General features: G+C 39.5%; 1 long non-coding RNA gene across 1 annotated transcript in view; it reads left to right on the plus strand.

The window, feature by feature from the left end:
* Window positions 1-3,601: 3,601 nt before the first annotated feature.
* The window catches only part of LOC136005758 (uncharacterized), a 29,200-nt gene continuing 16,936 nt past the window's right edge, over window positions 3,602-15,865 (plus strand). Inside the window, exons 1-2 of the long non-coding RNA XR_010608873.1 lie at window positions 3,602-3,703; window positions 14,653-14,766. This is a non-coding gene — a long non-coding RNA (uncharacterized LOC136005758). The remainder of the gene's footprint in view (window positions 3,704-14,652; window positions 14,767-15,865) is intronic.

Consider the following 15,865-nt stretch of genomic DNA (forward strand, 5'->3'; position numbering starts at 1 on the left):
GGATCAACAGCTCTAATGACTCAAGCTGTCCCTGGGGGCTTTGTCCTTGCCCCTCCACAGCCGCTCCCTTGCATGGTTCCCACGTGCTGTGTGGATGCTCAGAAACCTGCCTGCTTAGCAGGCTTGAAATCTCAGCACAAAGTAGACCACCCGCCATGGTAATCAAGTCTCTACGGCTGTTTTCCTTCATAAGGCAGAGGAATCCCACATCTTATAAGTCTGTATTTACCTACAGATAAAACTCCATCATGTTATTATGCACTACTGTGTAGGACAGGTCTTTTATATGTGTGTGGGAGTGAATCAAGATTTCTTTTCAAGTGCAAGCGCCATTCATTTCATGCTCTTTTTTACCCCCATAACCAAGCTCCCAGGTTGCAAAGATTCTGCTTTGCTCAGAGGGACTTGTGGTTAAACTGCAAAGGGGAAAAAAAATATATTAAAAAAAAAATCACACCATACTTCTTAGTGAGTTCTCTTGTCTCTTTCAACTAGTCAGCATAAAAACCTTTTCTCCAGGCCTGTACAATCTTTTAAAGTACTAACAAGTGTTCAGCGGTTTCTAAGAGATATTTTTTTTTTTCCCCCTTTCATAGCTCCAGGGTTACCACCGTGGTAGGTGTGGAAAATCTTTGTTCACTTCATTATAAGACACTTTTGTGTACCATCTAGCTGGATTCAGCCAGCAAAGGAGACCAGATATGCTGAATGCTTTCTTCCTCAGCCCTAACATCCTAGGATATTGCACACTTTTATGTTCTGATGGAGGTTTCTTTTACCAGTGACCAACATTTTCCTCTGCTCTCTAATGCTCCTACAAGTTTCTGACCTGTTATACTTTCCGTACCTGCAGTGCAGTTTCAGCCAGCATTCCTGTTGAGTACTGAGGAAATTAATGTGCTGCCTAGAAGAATCACCTTCAGGTTTAGAAAATCTGTACTCCAGAGAATGTTAATATGTCTACACTAACATCTCAAGTGCTCTCCATCGTATCTGTGTGAGAACTACAATGGAAATTAGTGAAAAGGTTCAAATCAGCTCATACAAGATGTTTTTCTACAGCCTTTCACACAAACATTAGCCCACTGTCAATGAGCAGCACCTTAACCCTGACAGCGATAGATGGAGATAAGAAGTGCTCCAGACCAATGAAAATAAATCTGTACATCGAAAACATTGCAGATACTATTTCTGTGTGACGGTGAAAAAATGCCCAAGAACATTTCAAACATGCATTTTCTCAGTAACGTATTCTTATTACCCAGTTCTCTACCTGGGCTATTTTCAGAAACTGAAAGTGCTGCTTCTCTTTTAAAGCTAGCCACTTCCTCTTTGACCATCTTCCCACTCCGAACATAAAACAGGTGCATCAGCAATATTTGGAGTGTTCATAGCTAGAGAAGTTCTGTCTTTAATTCCCTGTGTTTCATGTAGCTTGCCTTATCTCAGCCATCAGCACTGATTCAAAGCTATTGAGTATCACAGCACTGACTACAAAGCCAGGTTTGACAAGAGTTGGCTGGGGTTACAGCTGTGGGAGGACCTGCAGGAGGAGGCAATAGCTGCCTCTGGAAGCCAAGAGATGCCTGTTAATATGCTTCCTTCATCTTTCTCATTTGCTAAATCTCAGTTTTCTTTGTTCTTTTATGAAAGGTGACTGGACTGATTAAGATTTCCAGATGCAAACAGAGAAATCATCTGACATCACTGGCAAGGAAAATGAAACAGAACCTATTTCATAGTGAAAGATTAATACAAATGTCTTTGGCAGAGTTATAAACAGTTGAAAACAAGGTCTTACACTGCAGAGGCTGAGGGAACTGTAGCTGTAGGCTGTGCTGACCATGCTACCTACAGCAAATGAAGTATTGACACAAGCAACGGGTGCTGCCTGTTACAGGAAGGTAGCATCAGACAATATGGCCCTCTGCAAATTATGTTTTAATATGCCAAGATAACCATGCTTTATATTGCATTAGAGAACAAAGGCAAGCAGGAGGTGATGTTAGATAACATAATATTTCAAATGTCATTGTAAAATAAAACTCCTGCCAAATTTAAAATCAGAGCAAGCTGAAGGAAGAACTGTCATGAGCTGAACTTTTGAAAAAGATCCCCCTCACCTCCTGGGGATCTGTAGTAAAAGATCACAGGTTGGTGACTTGCAGTGTCATGGGCTGCAAGCAGAGCAGATGAAGTATACAAGTCCAGAACTGATGCCCCCGTCTGTTCCCTTGTCACAGTCTGAATGGTCACCCCAGTAAAACCCACTCCATTTTCCTCTCTTATTTACTCTTACGGTGCTTTTCCCTTCCCTGTTTGCCATCAGGACAGTAGGTGTTTTCCATCAGGTGTGGTAGGCTGAAGTTATACTGTTCTATTACCTGTCACCACAGAGTTATAGAATCATAGAATTATTAAGGTTGAAAAACACCTTTAAGGTCATCAAGACCAACCACAAAGCAAATATGTTCTGAGCTGAATAAACACTTCAAAGTTATTTTTTTCTTAAAAACAAACCCCTTAAAACAATTATGTGAGAGCTATAGGTAGTCTGTGTCATCTGGCACAGGAAACCTCAGAGTAATTTCACACTCATCTTCTAACTTCAGAAATCTAGGTCCTGAGCACAGAAGCTGGAAGAGACATGGCGTGAAGTTCATAATAGGAGGCATATATGAGTTTTAGGATATGTAATTGCTAATTGTGATTTTGGTTGAGTCTGCAATTGTCTCATGCCTATCTACTGAGATGGATACAAAAGACAGATTCTCAAGAGAAGGCTACAGATTGAGAGGCTTTTCAGACACATGTTGGCTTGCACAGTATGCATTCAAACCATCCTATCCGCTGCAGTTTTCAATGCAAGATGTTGTCCATTGTCTTGCTTTTTCTGTGCCATTTATATGAGAACAATTTATGTTCTGAAGATAATTGGGGAACTTCACCTCCAAATCATATACCAATAAATAGAAATACTTTAGCAATGCCTTGATATTGTTTCCCAGTGTTCTCCCATAGAAAATGGCTACTTGAGGCTTGGAGGGGCGCACCCTTTGCTATGTAAAAAACTGGCTGTTGGCTGAGCACAAAGAGTGGTGGCGAACGGAATTAAATCTGTTGGTTGGTGGCTGGTCACAGGTGGTGTTCCCAAGGCTCAGTGTGGGGGCCAGTTCTCTTTAATACCTTTATCGATGAAGTGGACAAGTGGATCAAGAGAACCCTCAGTAAGTCTACAGATGACACAAAGTTGGCTGGGAGTGTTGATGTGCTGGAGAGCAGGAAGGCTCTGCAGAGGGATCTGAACAGTCTGGATCCTTGGGCTGTGGCCAATGGGATGCAGTTCAACAAAGCAAAGTGCTGGGTCATGTGCTTGGGCCACAACCCCACACAATGCTCCAGGCTTGGCAAAGAGTGGCTGGAAAGCTGCTCATGGAAAAAGACCTGGTGGTCCTGATTGGTAGAGCTGAACATGAGCCAGCTTGTGCCAGGCAGCCAAGAAAGCCAACAGCATCCTTGCCTGTATCACCACCAGTGTGGCAGCAGGGCCAGGGCAGTGATTGCCCCCCTGTATTGGGCGCTGGTGAGGCCACACCTCGAATCCTGTGTTCAGTTCTGGGCCCCTCAGTGCAAGAGAGACATTGAGGTGATGGAGCAGGTCCAGAGAAAGGTAACGGAGCTGGTGAAGGCCTGGAACACAAAGGTAATAGCGAATGGCTGAGGGAACTGGGGGCTTAGTCTGGAGAAGAGAAGGCTCAGGGGGGATGTTACCGCTCTCTACACCTACCTGACAGCAGGGTGGAGCCAGGAGGTGGCTGCTCTCTGCTCCCAGGTAGCAAGGGAAAGGACAAGAGGAAATAGCCTCAAGCTGCACCAGGGGAGTTTTAGGCTGGATATTAGGAACAATTTCCTCAGAAAGGGTGTTCAGGCATTGGAACAGGATGCCCAGGGCAGTGGTGGAGTCACTGTCCCTGAAGGTATATAAAAGATGTTTAGATGTTGCCTTTGGGGATATGTTTTAGTAGTGGACTTTGCAGTACTTGGTTAACAGTTATCTTGGTTAACAGATAATCTTAAAGGACTTTTCTAACCTAAATGATTCTATGATTCTATGATTCATATTTTTCCATGTTAATAGGTAATTTCTGTTCCATTTAAGACCACGGACATGTTCAGTGTGGTAGATGATCCAATCCTGTTGGTTTTCTCAGAATATTCAATTCAGTTGTATCCACAGCATGACTACCCTGCTGCTTCAGAGCATCAAGAGTTTACTAATTATTACTCTTTTAAAGAGTAAAGGAGAAATAAACTGTACAAATGAAAGAGTCAGGATTAAATAAGAATTAGTAAGGGATAATTTCAGCTACCACATTTATTATTATTATTATTCAGCTCCCAGCTAGGGATTTTTTTTTTTTTACTTAGAAACAGCTTCTGAAAGGTTCCTTTGGCAAGTGGGAACTGTCTTGGTTTTGCCAGCACTAATGATGTTTTTTATTTTAAATAAAAATTTTAAATAAAAGACTTTTACAAATCTTATTTCTTCTTATTTAAAGAATCCTGAACTCAGAAGTCATGTGATTATAACAATCTTTCTTTTTATTATAACTTACTAGCAATTTTTATTTGTTTGAAGATTTTTCAGGACTGAATGCTTGGATATAAACCCTGAAACAAGTAAAGCTAAAAAATTAATATGCAACCAAAAGGCTGACAAATACCTGCATATTTTGTTGACATAGATTAAAAAAATCTGTATATGCTATCATATTTAGATGTTGGGTGGTGGTGGTGTATTAGCATAATCTGAAATCCTGTCCTCCCAGGAATATAGGTGGGAGAGAGCTCATATATGTGTGTATACCCCAGGAAAATCTTAATGAGGAGTTCACACGTTAGGTATGAAAGTAAGTCAAAGAAGATAAGCAAATGAGCCATCTTTTTCAGTTTCAGTACTGATTGAACTATTTATTGAACTCTTATGGTCAGAGACACAAATAACTTACAAAGAAGAACTGAAACAATCTCCAGGATGGTTGTCTCAGAGAGCAAAGTGCCTGTAACTGGGCAATTTTTCCATGTGAATTTTATCACAGTATGGAGCAAAGACCCCCTCTCTCTTGCATTGCTTTACTGCCTCATCCAGGAAATGAATAATAGACAGACTCTCGTTTTACTCCATGGGTCAGCAGAAAATTAAGATGCTGCAGGTATTATGCATTAATGCACCACGGGGCTCTTTCATAATGCTAATATTATTTCATTTTATAACATTAATTGTAATATTAATTGAATCTAATTGCTGCCTGCATGCCTTTTTGGCTTAACTCTCTCTTTTTTGTCCACACACACCCTTCAGATATGCCCTGCAGAGAAGCTAGTGTCTACATTGTGCTGGAAAACAGAATCATTATGTATCTTTATCCAATTCAGGCTCCCGTTTGTGAGAACATGAACCCTGAGGGGGGATTCGCTTAGCTCTCATTTTGCCTTTTTTAAAGCCTAACTGTTTAAATAGGAGACCCTTTCCTAATGTGGCTGCTTTCTCAGCTATCCCGTCTTTATATGGCTCTTTTTCCCTTACCTTTGATTTGTACATGTGGAATGTTTTTGATCAGATAACACCCACTGGATATGTTGCTGTCTTTGTTCAGGACATTGGTTTTGTAAGCTGCAAAGCTGATAAACACTTATATGTGCCTTGTTTCCTTTTCTGCATAAAGATTCTATTGAGACATAAGCACATCTGGGGAAAACATGTTTTTTAATATCATAGTTGTTGTTATTAATTTTAAATTCAACACTATCACATTTGATGTCTGCATCTTTAAAAAATGCAAAATGATGCCTTGTTGGCAATAATGAATACAAGCCTAACAGAGAGGAAGAAAGAGAATCTGCCTTAAGGTTCTTTTGTTATAAAATTCTTATCTGAAAAAAGGACCTCTGAGAATATTAAAACTTGACTTTTATTCTGTTACCCTCTTGAAAGATTGAACTCTTGTTAAACTTGCGTTGCTTTGTTGTCTCCACAGTTCTGATGCCTTAGACAACAGTTTTCCCTCTAAAATAAATCCTTGGGACAGAAGATAAAATAAATGCCATGCTCTAGTGACTGGCATATACCAACTAGAGGCATATTCACATGAGAAAACTGCTTGACAAATATTTCATCTATCTGAGATATTTTCCAGCTGAGTTGCCTTGCAATTCTGTTCCCACAACATTCCCTGCGTTACACAGTGGAAAAGCAAAGACATTTAACTTCTGCACTGGACTGGGAACTTCAGATGTTAAAAACCAGGTCTTGTCTTTTTTTTTTTTTTTTTCCTGTTGGCACAGAATAATGGAAACAAACTTAATATCAGCACTTTTCTCTGAATACATCTGTATAAAAGGAGAAAATCTGGGAGGGGTTAGCTATATAACTCAAAAGCCCCTGCATACAATAGCTAAAAATTCTCATGAACTCAAGACTATTTATGTATTTATTGTAAAATCATGAAAAGCCCACAAAAACATCTTTCTTGTCATTAACACATGAATCTAACTTTCCTAGCTATACAAAAGTGTAACTGACAGAAAATAAGCAAAACATTCAGAAATATCTGTATTCCAAATCATGAGGACATTGAAATAATTTTATGGAGGTCAATTTATTGGAAATTCGTGTTACAATTAGCCAAGCAGGTAATTTTTAACGTAAATTTAAAATGACAGTTCTTGTCTAATGCCAGCCATAAGGGCAGAATGCCAGCATGGTGGGCACAATGCATTCCTTCATTCTTATAGAAAACAAACAAAAAATATATTAACTGTATAAGAACATTGAAAATAAACTACTTATTTGAATAAGAACAATTTTACAGCATATGGAGTGATTCCTTCTTCAGTTTAAAAACTAAAATGAAACCTAGGAAAATTAATTTCACTGTTCTTCATGGATTTAGAAAAACTATCACGGCTTTAATAAAAATGCACCATTCTCAGAAAAAAAGGAGGAAATGGTGGAAAGTTACACAAGTTGTTCCTGATTTTTCACGCAAAAAATAAGGCTAAAACTCCCAGTTAATCAGATAAACAGCACAGATCCACCTTTTAAGAGTTAATCATCTTATATGCTATATATATATATCTTATAGCTATACAAAGCTATTTGTGTTCAGCCATGAAGTAACCAAACAACTGTGCAGCATGCATTTGATAAATAGAATTTCACTTCAAAAATTACTATTTGCTTGCAGAACAGGAGAAAATGATTTTTTTTTTTGGTGTTATTTATTGCAAAATTTTCACTCAGCTCTTGCTATGAGTAGGATGAGCAAAGTAAGTCAAAAGGCACCATGTAAGGGGAAAGCTTCAGTAGTTAAATGCTGGAGTTCTGTCTTTAACACACTGCCTACATCTACTTGGAAATCCCAGGTGAAAACGAGACTGATTTCAGCCCAATGACACGTTATATAGTTTTGGCACATTTCAAAGCTCTACCTTTGGATCATGTTAACACAAGTGTGTTAACACTCAGCATCCTTTGGAGCATGATCTTGTAATTGTCATTGAATCCCTGCTACAATAAACAATAGATTTCAGTTTCCAGTGCTGCCAGCTCTTTAATCTTCCTAAGGACAAAAAGTTCATTCAAGATAAATTGAACTGACGGGTACTTGCAGTACTCAAACTGGATTAGGCTTGAGTTTTTTCTATTCTAGGAAAACTGAGCATAAAGTTGTATAGTACCATGCACATCATCAGTGTTTCTGGGAAGGCAGCAGCAGTTGTGCCTCAGTTTAGGAGGGTTACTCTTGTCTGGGCTACAGTATAAAATGAAATGGAGTGACAGATATCAGAGAACACTGTATTTATTTTATATTTTCTTAAGGCAATATTTCAGGAAAAATAAAAATCATTATAAAAACACCGCATTTTTATAGGCAGTATCTAATGCAAGATTTTATCAAGAGAAAGAGTCTTAATTTTTTGTGCCTAAATCCTTGTCAGATTCTTAAGTAAATGACTGATTTCTAACAGTGCTGATCACCCAGCATGCCAATCACGGTCCCATGAGAAAACAGCTTTGTAAACAGTGAATCTATCTGAAACGTTTTCTATCTGGCTTCCTGTGCTTGAGCTCAGTTGGAGCTTGACATGAGCTTTGCTTTTGAAAATCAGACTACTTATTTTGGTGCCAAAATTTGGGAAACGTGCTCTACAGTTGCATTTGTACCTGTGCAGGTCCATTCATTTCCGTTGGAAAGAAGAAACACATGGGGTAAAAAGAAAAATAAATAATAAAATTCAACTGCCTTCATTAGCACAGCCAGAAATTTTCAAGAAAAAAAACAGATTGGGGTAAGGATCATGATATTTCACCAGACCACAGACTAGGCAAAATTACGAACTTCTGATTGTTAATCTTTCGCTAAAACCTGTCAGTATCTCCTTAATTAAACAGAGCTTTTCTTCAGTAAAACTTTTCATGTCAGAATTATACAGACTTCCAATTCTGACATTCAAACTGCTTCTTGGCAGGTGTTAATGAGGTACCTTAGTTTGTTTTAATGAGGAACAATGCACAGCTTCATTTATACATGAGAAGAGAAACAGGAAGATTTTTGAACAGGTTTTGCTCTGTAATCCAAGCACAACTTACAGACTCTGCTACTCACCATTAATAGGATGACATAAAGAGTTGGCAGCATTTTTTTCTGCCGAATACCCTAATCTCATGTGGCTACATTTGAAAAGTGGAAAATCATTGTTATCTCATATAGATCCTTACAATGCACCATATGTATCTGGTGAATGAGCATCAAACTGACCCTGTGGGTGTATGCTGCACATCCTGGCAGTCCATTGATTTTGAGACTATACTGAAAACAAAAGGCTGGCTTTGAGAAAGGGCCATGAACTCACATTTAGGGGTATAATTTTGCACAAGTCAGAACAGAGAAGAGACAAAACTGTCCTCCAGACAATAGGCTTCAGTATGGGGAATGCTAATTATAATGTTGGAGAGCTACGGGGTCACGCTCTTTCCAGTATTCCATAATTATGCTCCAGGAAGCGCGGCACACTAGAGGTTAACTTCTTTGGTTCACTTTTTATTATGCTTGGGAATTTCATGCAGATGCAAGGCATAATTCCATAAGAGTTATATTGCTGGTTATTATTAATGGCTGCTTGTTATGAAGTGCAATATTCCTACCTTTTAAAATTCAGCGGCATTCTAGACAGGCCTTTCGTCTGTTAGGATCTTGCCCAATAAATTACTCAATAAGTTGCATACAGTGGCTGGAGCAATATAATAGCATCACCCTTGGAAACTGTGTGGAACAGTATTGGTAACCACAGGAGCAAAGGGGCACTGCTTCACAAGGATGTCTTTCACTGGCGCAGACGGTCAACCAGAGGGCAAAACACAATGTTTCAGGCTAGATATAGATTTCAAATGGAGCAGATATTTGGCAGGCAGGAATCATATACATAAAGCTGACTTTGAAAAAATGTCATGCAAAAAAGAAAGATCCACTGTTACCACAGGAATCTGAATATATTATATAGTTCTCTATTGGCTGGGTCTCATTTGAGGAGGAAAACCGAGTTGAACGGACCCAAACTGCAGCCTTTGGGAGCAGAAGGACATCGCTTATGGGCTGGCTTCTTCTCATTTACCATTTGGTTTTTACAGAGTGCAATCCCGCCAGCATTTCCTAGATGGAGAATACCTTCCTTAATAACTGGTTAATATCATATCTCATTCCAGTTCAACATGCTTGAGACAATTTAGGTAGCTCTATATATCAGATGTTTCTGGAATTTGCCATACTGCTTTTATGGTTGATCCTATAAACTCCATATACCTGCAGGTTATGAGAGAAAAACTATGTATGTATGTATGTATGTATCTATCTATCTATCTATCATCTATCTACCTATCTATCTATCTACCTATCTATCCATCTATCTATCATCTATCTATCTATCTATCTATCTATCTATCTATCTATCTATCTATCATTTATTGCTGGGGCCTGTTCTCTGAGGGAAGTGAAAGTAGGGAGTTCGCTGTGGAGCCCTGTTTCTATGTGATCCCTGATGTGCACAGTGAATTTGCTATGAAAGCAAACCAAGTCTTTTGCAGGTAGGAAAACATTCCCCCTGGCACACACCTATTCTGGAATAGATTTTCCCATGAGATGTTCTCATGTTGTAAATATTACCTCCTGGAACATTTTAGAACATGTTCATCATTATCATATTAAAACAAAGTCTCACCTGAGGCTAGAGCCACAGCACAGTTTCTGAAGTCTCCTTAAGTAAATGCATGAAGAAGGGGCACACAAAAGCTCACAGCTGTGTGCTCTTTGTTTTCTATCCAAAATGACCCCTACCTCTTTGCAGTTGAATTGATAAAATGTTAGGGCTGGCTTCAGAGTGAGTCTGAGGCACGGCTTGAGTTAGTGTTTCTGGATCTGCAGCAAGATGCCTTAAAGGCTGTCAACACCAGCTTTGCTATGTGATGCTTTGCCTGTATATTACCACTTATGTACATTTCCAAAGATGTCTGACAGTGTCTCAGCTACCAATTCAATATATATCTGCACAATAGCAGAAGCAGTCTTAAATAACCGTGAATAACCTGTACATACCCTTCATGTGCTCCATAGACTCGCTTATAGATATGTGCCTGTGTAATATTTACATCCTTAATATACCTCATTATAGTCAAGGGCAACTTATATGCAGTTAGAAGTAAAATTGCTGCTATCAAATGAGAAGTGCAGTCACTCCTTAAAAATTGAGAAGATTATCTCTGAAAAGCCTTTTCAAAAAACTCTCTCCTCTGTTATTAACACCCTAAGAAAAGATCTCAAGAAAAATGGGATAATTTTTCAAATGTAAAGGACAATATAAAATGATGGTTTTTGTGAAAGTTTTAGACTAAAACAGGTCCTCTATTATTAAGCAACAGCTCATGTTGCATGCTAGAGACTCTGCACGCTCTTATGGCACTTCTATGTATTAATTGTCCAATTTCATCAAAGTTGGTAATAATTTACTTATTATCAGCACTGGGGTCTGAATAATATTTTCCTTTCCATTAAGTTTATTTCCCAGGATTTTTTGACAGTTATATCCTCTCATCATTAATGTTACTTCTCATCACAGACTGAACATTCACATGAAAGATCAAATCACTGTTATTTTGACTTGTTACTATTTTTTCATCTAGATTGTTAACCCATCATTTTTATGGCATTTTACAGTAGTTGCTATATTTATAGCATATTTGCTAGTCCAATTCATTATATAGATTAGCATTTTGGAGGATAATTTTAAAAGAAAACCTCTTTATGAACTCACACATATTAACATTAATCTGTCTCCCATTTCTTTTGCTTTAGTGCTTCCTGATATCCTAAGAGTATTATTTCCTTACTTTCCAATTGAAATTTTTCTGGTTTTTATTTTCCAGTCATAAAAAGGCTTCTAGCAGCCTTGCTGCAACTAGCACCAGATTTCAGTATCACAGAAGAAGGGACTATGATCTTACAACTGAAGTCAGAAATTCACGTGATAAGAAAATTAAGCTCTATTCTTGATAAGCTTTCTCTATGAAGATCATATGAAGATCATTCCTATTAACAGAGAGCTTCATGAGCAGGATAGGATGACTACTGATAGTCTTTTTAAAAGTAAAAATTTTTTTCTTTCTCTTTTATTTTGTTTTGTCTGTATAGACACAGAAACTCAGGTATAAGAGTTTATGGGCTTTGGCTGAAGACTTGACAAATGTTGCCAAAGGAATGCCACTTTTTCTTTTTTATCCTGAAGTGTCTCATTCCCAAAGAGCCCTGTGTGACCCTGGCACAATCCCTGTCTCATATAGGGGCACTAAGTCCATCTCACATTACCCCAGCGGGACTCATATGAAACCTATTGTTATTGTAACATGGCATCAGGAAGTGTTAAGATCATTAGAAACAGCAAGAGGCCAAGGAAGTGTTAAGGATCTAAATAGATGGGAGAGAAAGAAGAAAAGGTTTTTATGCCACTTTCAAAGATGGGAAGCAGAGTCTGTGAGAAATTAAATTGATTTCCAAGACTACACAAAGAATTTCTGGCAAAGTTGAGAATTTAACCTAGATGTCCTCTTTCTAAGTGCAGTCTGTTGCTCTTTTAAAAGAAAGAAGCAAATAAACCCTCCATCTCGATTTTTCATACCTGGCTAATTTACGTGTAAAGTCAATCTAAGACATCTTTTAGGTAAGGTTATAAAATTAAAGCAACTGATAGAATAGATTGGGCTATATTCATCTGTAAGCTGAACATGAAGATTTAAATTCTGCTATAAATAAGATGGGATGGGGCTGAGAAAAAGAAAAATCTGATGAATAAAAATCTACATAGATTATATAGTTTTCTGGTTTTGTGACTCACTTCTGCACATTTTGTGCCCAGCACAACAGGACTCTGGCTTAAGTGTTTTGTAGGTAATGATAAAGACATTCGCAGTGGTGGTATAGCTTTACAAAACTAAAAGGAGCTTCATAATTTGCATACATATCAGTAAGGTGGGATCAGATGAGTGTAGCCCCCCCTTTTAAAAATAAGGTTTATCCTGTTATGACAGTTGAGTAGCCACATGATTTTAGTCTGCTTCTGACATAGAAATCAATGGGATTTTGTCTATGATGCTGAACAGAGCAGAATTGAACCCTGAATCTTCATACGGAAATGCTACAATTACTTGTGTAAGCTGGGTAGTTGTACTCACTACTGGACAGATACTTCATTCTGAAGACCAGTTTAAAAAGTGCTGTGAAACCCAAATGCCAAATTACCATGTTCAGCTCATTCTAACCGCAAAATTGTAGGTGCAGGTACGAGTGACTGTGTGTACAGCCTTAATCTATGTATGTTTGATTTGGAACCAAATTTTTATTTTGCTTTGAAAAAAACAACCTTCCAAGCAATTAAACAGACCAGTGAAGATTCTAAAAATATAGCAAATGTTGTGAAAATGCCATTAAAATGATGGGTCAACAACAGTCAATCTGAAAAAAAAATAGCAACAAGACAAATTAATGGTGATTTGAACTACATGTGAATATTCTGTTCTGCTTCTGAGGGAAAGTAAGAAACAAACTTAATAGAAAGAAAAAACGATTTTCAGAAATCCCTTCTGATAATTAGTAAATTTTATCACCTCCAATAAAACATGAAGATGATCTTGAAGGTCTCTGATATGAGATACCATTAACAAATAGACCAAAATTTCTGCTGAAAAAGGAAGATGTCCTGACACAGTCATCCAAAGATGCACTGCAATCAAGAAGCTGTCTACCTGTCAAGGACCCTCATTCAGAAAAATACTGTTATTTGTCTTAGAAAATGCTACTTTGTCCAAATAATAAGGTAAAAATTTAGAAGTTAAAAAGAAATAATGCTTGAGATGTGTGTTCAGCATCTGCACACCTTTTCCTATGGCTCCTTCTGTGTTGGAGTGAGTCCAAGAAAGGCCAAGAGGATGCAACAAGGGCTGCAGCAGCTCTGCTCTGGAGACAGGCTGAGAGAGCTGGGCTGAGTCAGCCTGGGGAAGAGAAGGCTCCTTAAGGGGAGACCTTAGAGCAGCTCCAGTGCCTGAAGGGGCTACAAGAAACCTGGAGAGGGGCTTTGGACAAGGGCCTGTAGGGACAGGACAAGGGGAATGGCTTTAACCTGACAGAGGGGAGACTGAGATGAGCTCTTAGGCAGAAGTTCTTTCCTGTGAGGGTGCTGAGGCCCCGGCACAGGTTGCCCAGAGAAGCTGTGGCTGCCCCATCCCTGGCAGTGGGCAAGGCCAGGGTGGGAGGGGTTTGGAGCAACCTGGTCTAGATTTTGGGGGAGATGCTAATTGTAAAGGCCTACCTGTGGCTGTGAGGGCTGTTAGTTTGACAGATGCTTGAGTCTTCTGAGCACCTCAGTTTCTCTCCTATCCTCAGCAACAAGCCATAAGGGCATCACTGGAAGTGGTGATGGAAACACGATGTCTGCAGGTCGTGTGCTTCCATGTGCCTCATGTAAGAGCGATGTGCTGGATTGTTTCTGACTGTGTGTATGGAGCCCATGAGGCCAGGGCAGTCCTTGCTGTGAAGATTGTGCCAGCCTCAAGCACGTTATGGGAAGCCTTTGGTGCATTGCCCAACCCCATGCTACCCTCATCAGCAATATGTTTTAGACCACTTCTTAAACACACAAGAGATATTCTTGTGCTGCTGCAGCATAGGACTCCTCCTCCTGTCAGGTGTTAGTATTGCTGTGATGAATTGCCAGGATTTAGGATAGCTGCTCATCCCTGGAACGGCAATGACTGCTTGGAATGGCTGTGCCATCAGGAAATTCCCCCAGCAGCTAATAATCCAGCTCTGTCACCCAAAATTTTGGCTGTTTTTGCCTAAAGCACCCCACATCAGATATCAGGATGCTCACAGATGACCAGGTGGACAACATCTACCTGTTAGCCTTACACTGATGCTAAGACAATATGGAGTTCTTGTTTCAATAATTGCTGTGTCTTCCAGAAGCTGTAACACACTGTCTTCCTGTGCAGTACAGTGCTGCCTGCCCAAAGCAATGCTTACTGAGTTATTTATTATCTTTCTGCAGGTCTAAAAATCTGTGGAGTTTATGACAACCTTCTCGCCTTGAGCTATACTCTGCACTCCTGGCCACGGCTTCTTCAAGCTGTGGAGCAATGTACCAGAGGAGCCATAGCTGCAGGTATTAATTTCAGGAGCATATTTTATTGTTGCTGAACTAAAATCTTTGGGAATGGGAGCTTGAGTGCAGGCAGTATTTCTTAATGGCCACCCAGCATACCCAAAAGGTTGTATTTCGTGTTCTCTGCCATCTGCTCATCCACAATACAGCTTTTTGCCTCCCTTTTCCATGGAGTGTAGCGAAGCTGCAATAACCCTTAAAAACACAGACTTTAAACATACCTTGTTGGAGCAGGATTTGCTCATTGGACAAGAGCTGTACCCCCACCTGCTATAGATTTCCAAGTAGCTTTTTCTGCAACAGTACAGGGCTCTGTTGGAGTGGCTTCCAGATATATTTTCTCATGGATACACCAACAGGCATCCCCTTCTCCCACCCCCCCAGCCTCCTGCACCTTCTGCGTGCCAGTTTCATACAGTCTGGGAACTATCTCTGTGTTTGATTTCCTAACAGTTAAGGAATATAGCTATCTGAATTGGTTATGTAAAGAAAAAATAAAATCAAAAGAGAAAGATTTTATTCTGAATTCTCCTTCCAGTCCCTAGTGAGAACTCAGTTTCTTGCACACCGCACTTCTGAGTTTTACTCCTACAGTCATAATATACATGTTCAGCAGTCCCTGAGCGACAGCTTCAAGAATGCGAGTTCCTGGGTCTGGTGTTGCCTTCGAGGCATAAATAACCTTTGCATCCTTTCCTTCTTTGTCAGCCACAAGTGGGATGCTTGTGCGAGTCCATCCAGGAGCTGGGGTTCAACTTGCTGCAGCTGGTGCTCAGTATTTCATGTCAATGTAGAAGGAGTGTTTTGGGGTTCTGGTGGGTCAGCACAAACAAGTTAGTCCCTTGTGCAGACCCTGTAAACCCTGCACCTTGTGTTAATAACCAGGCAACAGTGTCAGACACTGCCAGTTGTCTGGTTTGGTGTTCACTGAGCAGAAAAGTAAAAAACCCCAATAAATTAGACCAAGAGGAAAACCAGAAATTATTTTGTATACAGGACTTCTGTGAATTAAGAAAGTTTCTAAGCTCAATACTGAGGTAATAAAGCCATTAGTATTAGAAAGACCTTATTTTACAAAGCCGTCTGTGCATACTGTATT

Source organism: Lathamus discolor, chromosome Z (genome assembly GCF_037157495.1).
Source record: "Lathamus discolor isolate bLatDis1 chromosome Z, bLatDis1.hap1, whole genome shotgun sequence".
Lineage (NCBI taxonomy): Eukaryota > Metazoa > Chordata > Aves > Psittaciformes > Psittacidae > Lathamus > Lathamus discolor.